General features: G+C 30.3%; 1 protein-coding gene across 4 annotated transcripts in view; it reads left to right on the top strand.

Moving 5' to 3' along the window:
- The first annotated feature begins 2,883 nt into the window (after positions 1–2,883).
- The window catches only part of LOC106685763 (brain tumor protein), a 185,808-nt gene continuing 182,080 nt past the window's right edge, over positions 2,884–6,611 (top strand). For 2 of the 4 annotated variants that reach the window (XM_067046783.1, XM_067046780.1), the window contains exon 1: positions 2,892–3,023. The gene's annotated coding sequence lies outside the window, so the exon portion shown is untranslated. Of the gene's footprint in view, positions 3,024–6,611 lie in introns of all 4 variants that reach the window. The other 2 variants (XM_067046781.1, XM_067046782.1) reach the window with 2 other exon arrangements.

Below are 6,611 nucleotides of genomic sequence, written 5' to 3'. Positions count from 1 at the left end.
TGTCCCAATGCTAAAGCCTTTACCTGATGAATTCAGTAGAAAACATAAAGGGTTGACCGCCAAATCGAACCAAAGTGGACTCAACGAGTTGTCTTGGAAGATTCCATTCGTATCTGATTTTTTCGTTGGATAAGAGTTACCCATTTACATTAGCAAGCATATTGAGGAATATGTTCTATTGGTGTATCAGGCGTTCTAAGAAACAGATTTTAGTTTTATTTATCTTGTAGGTCTTTTGACTTTTCAGAAGCCAGTCTTGGGGGACTGAGTCGAAAGCCTCCTAGTTGTCAATCCATGTTATTAATATCTTACGCTTTTTACATTTTACCTGCGAACCTATCAAGCTGTCAATGACAAGTAATTCCTTTGCATTATGTCTTATCACTAATTGTTTATCAGCAATTAACTTATGTTCATTTATATGAACTTTCATCTTGTTATTTGTTAAAGCCACCTCAAATCGACTATTTCTTTTTGTTGAAAATATTTAAAATGAACAAACGACAAACTGGTTCGGATTAAACATTTATTTGGCCAGTTTAAATATTTGAAAACTAAAACTAAAATAAACAAAATATGACTAATAATGAATAAAAGTAAAAATACAAAAAATAGAATAGATAGATAAATTATGAAAATGACAATAAACTAATTTACAAATAAATATATAAAATAAATACTGCACGACGAAAGGTTTCTCCACTCCGATAGGTCAGAGGAAGAGTGCTGCCGAGATGTTTAGGTCGCAGCTCTGTAGCTCAATATACAGCTGTAATGGTCCAAAGTTGGTGTAATGGCTCATCGATAGTCCAAACATCCAAAAGGCGTATTAACGTAATAGCCAACAAAATGAACACAGACAGAGCTGGTTACACACGTTCCTGCCCACTAATTATCCGGAACTCATATTAAAATCGAAACACAGAAGTGGTCTGGTTCCGAACTGTTATGACGGCTAAAACACTAAAAAAAAAAGTCTAATAAAATAACATGAAACAAACGCAGACAGGGCTGCTAAAGACGCTACCAGGGCCACTAATTAGCCGGAACTTATATTAAAGTCGAAAAACAGAAAAGGTCTGGTTCCGAATTGTAATGACGACTAAACACTCAACAAATGTCTAATAAAATAACATTTAACAATAAAAATAAACGTTATTAAATTAAATACTAATTTTTACTAAATATTATTTACAAGGTAATTATATATTATGGCGTTAACATTATTAATAACTGATATTAACAATTTATATGTTCCAAAACTCATCTGAAATTTTTAGGTTCAAATTGTTGTTTTTCTTTTTGGTCACATATAGGTATGACCAGTATAGAAATCCTCATGTATTTTGACTCTTATTATCAATTTATTTTTATCAAGTCTGATTCAAAATTGACTGTGCTTTCAATACTTTTTGTTGTGTAAGATAAGCAGGTTATCTATTTTTTTATTTAGTTTTATATAATTTGTTTCCATTTTCGAAATCACATTTTTAGTTATTATTATTATTTAGGATTATTAATAATGCTATGGGTTTTAAAGTTATATTTTGAGATTTTTTTTTTCAACCATACATTGTATTTTATAAATTACATCCCCTTGTCATTGTTCATTTTTTTAAAGATAGCAATAAATTATATTAATGTAATTAAGTATATCAAGGTTTTTGTATAATACAAATGTTATATTTGTGTGATCATATTTAAAAAATGCGTTTTTAAATTTGGAATAATTGTAATATTTTTTGTATCAATGTTTAGAATAATTATATGCATCATTTTCATTAATATTATATTCTTCGGCGTTATTTATTTTACTGAAATAATAAGATATTTTATTCTTTATCCTTAGGATTAATTTTTCCTTTAAAAAATATGTTAGCCTAGTTTACTAAAAGCATGTTTCGCTTTTTATAATTTTTAATATATTTAAAGTCAGTTAATACAATGAAAAAATGTTATTTAAAACATTATCAGAGAAATTATAAAAAACAAAACTTCAACCAATAATTGATCAATTTTAGGAAGTTTCGAACTTAGCTAATTTTCAAATTCCTCGTGTTACTATACTCGTCAATTCCCAAAAAAATTGAATTGTACTCTACTATTTGTTTAGCTGTATTTCAGGTTTTCTATTCCTCAATGCACTAAGCTTTATAAAAAAAAAAAACAATAAGTCATTTATAAAAAAATGAGTTTTTCGTATGTTTTATGAAAAAAAAAATGTTTGTTATGTAATAACCATCAAATGCATTCAGAGCAAATGCGGAATATGATAATAAAAAAAAATTCCATAATTAAATTTTAGAAAAATTTCTCAGATCCTATAGCATTTTGCCGCCTTCCTTGCATTGCATACGTGTCTAATATTTTTCGACCAAGTATCAGTAAAAACAATTTCATTTAAATTAGTTATCAAACGTGCGTAGCCTCCCCCCCCCCCTGGTAAGTTAGGGAATATTTATTTTATAATAGAACTTCCTTTGGTTTAGTGTTCAGAGGAGTTCCGCTCATACAAATACCTCTCAATAAAATAGGATTAATTTAAGGCCTCTCATTCACCGACCTAGCCACTATCATTAATCCGGCTTAGATAAGTTTTAATCAAGGGACTCTTTGCAATAATAGGTAGATAGGATCGGGCGGCCCGGCGAAGCGTAGTTTCCCAGAACCCCCTTCCTCCCCCCCTCTCCGATGGCCGACATCCAATGCAATTAATTGGGCCACTGGCAGAAAATCACATCTGACTGAAGGGTATACAAAGGGCCACGTGCTGGGCGGCAGCTGCAACGCTGTCAATGGAGATTATGAGGATGACTCATCCCCTCCCCACTACCTGCTCCCCCCCTTCCCCCACCACTATCCCCCTCCACTGCTCCTCCAGCGGTTTATTTCGGGCTTTTGTTTACTAGTGGCAGGTCACCGTCCGACCCGGCAGTTCTGCTCTCGCCGAGGATCTCTGGTCGTCTTTCTCGTCCCATTGTTGAGCGACCCATCATCTTAATGGATGTTTCCCACATTTAGAGGTAAAGAATATTTACATTAATTTATTAAATTTTATGCATGCCTCGCGTATTCTTCTCAAACTAACTAGTATATATTAATTTTTGAATAAAAAAAAAGTACATCACTCGTTTTTTATCAAATTGTTATCATATAAAATAATATTGATTAAGGAATCTATCCTTCAGTCTCTCCTTGTTATATACTATTCGTATTAAAAATAATTAACGCGAACATTGCTTGAAATAAATAATACGAATTTATATGAACGTTCGTTTTCTTGTTCTTAATTTTTTTACAATTTATACTATTTTAAAATACCACTAACAGAATGCATCTTATTTCATATGCAACCTATAATGAATCTATAAGAAATCGTGTTATTTTTTTTTTCTTCTAAAACCCTACAACAAAATCAGCGTTCTTGTTGGGTAACTCCCGTATACGATTCGAACTTTACCGAGGTTCAATTCTCAACAGATATTTTATGGAATTATTTTATGAGACGTGACTGCGTCGCGGGATGACGGATCCGGCCAAGGCAGAATTTATGAGTCAGGTTCCCGGAAAACTGCCTGAATCAACAGCCTGCCTCTCACGCCACCGAAATCTCTGGAAACGTTTTAGTAGTGAAAATGATCGTCGTTTCATAAAAATTATCATATTGTCGATGACTCAATGATTATATGCAATAGCTCTAAACCTTACATAAATTCGTTCATATGCCCATACCCTTCACCGGTTATCTAAGCTCACAGCCTCGATTTCTGGACTACATTGCGTTATGTAAAAGTGCGAAACCGGGTTTTAAGTGAACGCCTGGGGAATGTTAAGTCGAAATTCGGTCATTTTTTTTTTATTTTTTTTTTTTTTATGACTATTGAAAACGTGATAAATTAGTGTATTATTAATGTTTTTATATAATGTTCCACCAACATTAAATTCCATTAAAAAATATTTCGATTCAAAGTCTTTTGAACCTATTAAGAACTTCTATTATCAAGGCTGATAATATGTTCTGTTAAAATAATATCTAGTTAAATAAGTTGTAACATTTTCAGTTTCATTGATCTATCATTTTATTTTTATGTACAATAAAGTATTGTAAACTCGTTATAATCCGTTGCATTGTCAATTGTATATGTTAAAATACTTCCTAAACACATTTATGATTACAGAAAATAATTTATTTAGATTTTATGGGCATTGAATATATTTTTTTAAATGAATATTAACTCGAACTAAAAGATAATCAGGAAGAGCTAAGGAAACAAACTGTTTTATTCGATTGACGACTCTTCCATTAACGCTGGGGATAACTGGGAACACAATCGCTTGTACTGGAGGTTGTTGACATCTCTAATTCTGAGAGCGCCTTAGTTCTGTTCATTTTAAAACCTTACCGTGTATATAAAATAAGTATTAAAAAAAGAAAAGGGAAAATTTATTAGATAAGCTCTCAAATTGAAAAAAAAAATCATTGCAGCAATTATGTGTATATAATATGTTTATTTTTTTTTATTAAGATGCACATCATTTAGCTTACCAATATTTGTTAATATTGACAAAATATTTATTTGAAAAATATGTTTTTCCTAAAAATTATCAAAAAATAAAATGTAAAACGAAGTTGAACTTCTTTTCTTATATCTCTATTGAATGGATAATATGTGCATGTATATGTTATTCATGTGATTTAAGTTATTTTACAAATTTTTTTCAGATATCGCAGTCGAAATTATTCTACGTTTATTAATAACTAAAACAAATTGGATTCCCTCCGTAACCTGGAAAAATATTGGTATTATAAAACATTACATTTATAATACATATATACTTAAGCTGTTTAGTTCTGCTTATTAGCTGTTAGTTCCAATTCGGCTATATCGGTTGGAATATAAAAAAAAAAGTAGAATTTCGGCGTCAGTTAAGAAACCGAGTTTATCGGTCTAGGCTGAGTGGTGGCAACCTTCAAGTGGATTCACGGTCAATATCAAGCCTAAAATTAAAAGGAAGGAACAATATTTTAATACGTCCTGAATATTATTCTACTGAATATCAAAATATTTTTTAAAAATGCCTATAATTCACTTTGCAATCAGTGTTAAATTTATGTTTTCGGTAAATAATATTAAGTTTAGTAGTACGAGTTAAGTCATGAGTAAGTATATTTTCAAGCACTAAATTACTACGAAAATATTATATTTTCTTTTTGCAATAGTAATTAATTATATTACGGAATGTAATTTTGTTTGTGTTAAAATTGCCGTTTGTAATATATCATTCAACTGTTATATTGATCAGTACTTAACATAAAATCAATTTTTTTTCCTAGACTCATTCTTTTGTTTCCATTTTTACGTATATGTATTCGGATCTTTACTGAATTGCCATATTTTAAGTACTTCGGAAAGAAGTTATAAGCCGCAGTTTTATACAAAGTTTCCTAAGTTGCACACAGCCTCGATTCTGCCCTTGAATACAAAGTAAGAAGCCTGTTGGTGCAACTGTAGACTTCTCGTATCCCGTGGACGTTATGGTTGAACAAGCCGGAGAACCTTCGGGCTGGCCGACAGTTTATTACGAAACATGGCAAAGATCTCTGAAGAGTCGAATTAATTTTACGCTCAAACCCAAGGGTGTATAATTTCAGCCAGGGATTTTTCAAGAGAAATGGCGACGCTTGTGAAAATTGTTCGCGAAAAATATCTCATGACTCTGCTAAAACTCGTGGTGGCAATGTTTTGGGGTTTTTATTTGACAGATGCCGTTCTTCGTTGACAAGGACGAAGTCATTTTTGCTATCTTAATAAGAGCTAGAATTTCTTTTATATATAAATTGTAACATTACGGGTGTAGTTAAATTTAAAAAAAGGTTTAAAAAAATTCTATTTGATGCTAACAATTAAACATTTCAGACAAAATTATGTTCCATTTAAATTTTAACATTATAAATATTTTTATAAGATTTTTGATAATATGAATATTCACAATAAACATATACGTCCCACTATTGTGATTCATAAATCTTACTCATATAAACTAAAATTTGTAAATAAAGAAAAATAATAATTAAAAAGGTCGCACTTTATCATATACGAATTAAATATTTGTTATATCTATTATTTTCACATTTCATTATAAACGTTAAATGATTAGCTTTTTTATAACTCCTCATAATTTATGTACATTATATACCACATATATACACTCAAAATATTATTTCATTATATTACATTAGTCATAAATAGATATTGAAGTATAGTGTTTATACACATTATGGGTTATAATGCATAGCAATCAAACATTAATTTTTTTGATCTTTATTAAATATTGTTACTTGAGTATTATTGTTACTATCTTTTCATAAAATATGTTTATTTTATTTTTTTAGTCATGAATCATTTACATCGGTTCTGATTTTTGTTGACTTTTATTAAAGACTATATTTGCTTATTCTGATTGTATTAAGAGCACAGAAGTTCTCCTGCAGCAAGAGAATTATGACAAGGTCTTGAGGCAGGGAACTGGTTTATCACTGTGGCAGTTATGACTACAATAAAACCCATAAATCTGTGCCTTTATACTAATTAAATCAGTTAATCATTAAA

This window comes from Halyomorpha halys, unplaced genomic scaffold, assembly GCF_000696795.3.
Source record: "Halyomorpha halys isolate HHAL.00 unplaced genomic scaffold, Hhal_1.1 Scaffold733.1, whole genome shotgun sequence".
In the NCBI taxonomy this organism is placed as follows: domain Eukaryota; kingdom Metazoa; phylum Arthropoda; class Insecta; order Hemiptera; family Pentatomidae; genus Halyomorpha; species Halyomorpha halys.
Note: the sequence above shows the minus strand (reverse complement) of the source record. Positions and strands in the feature narration are given on the sequence as shown.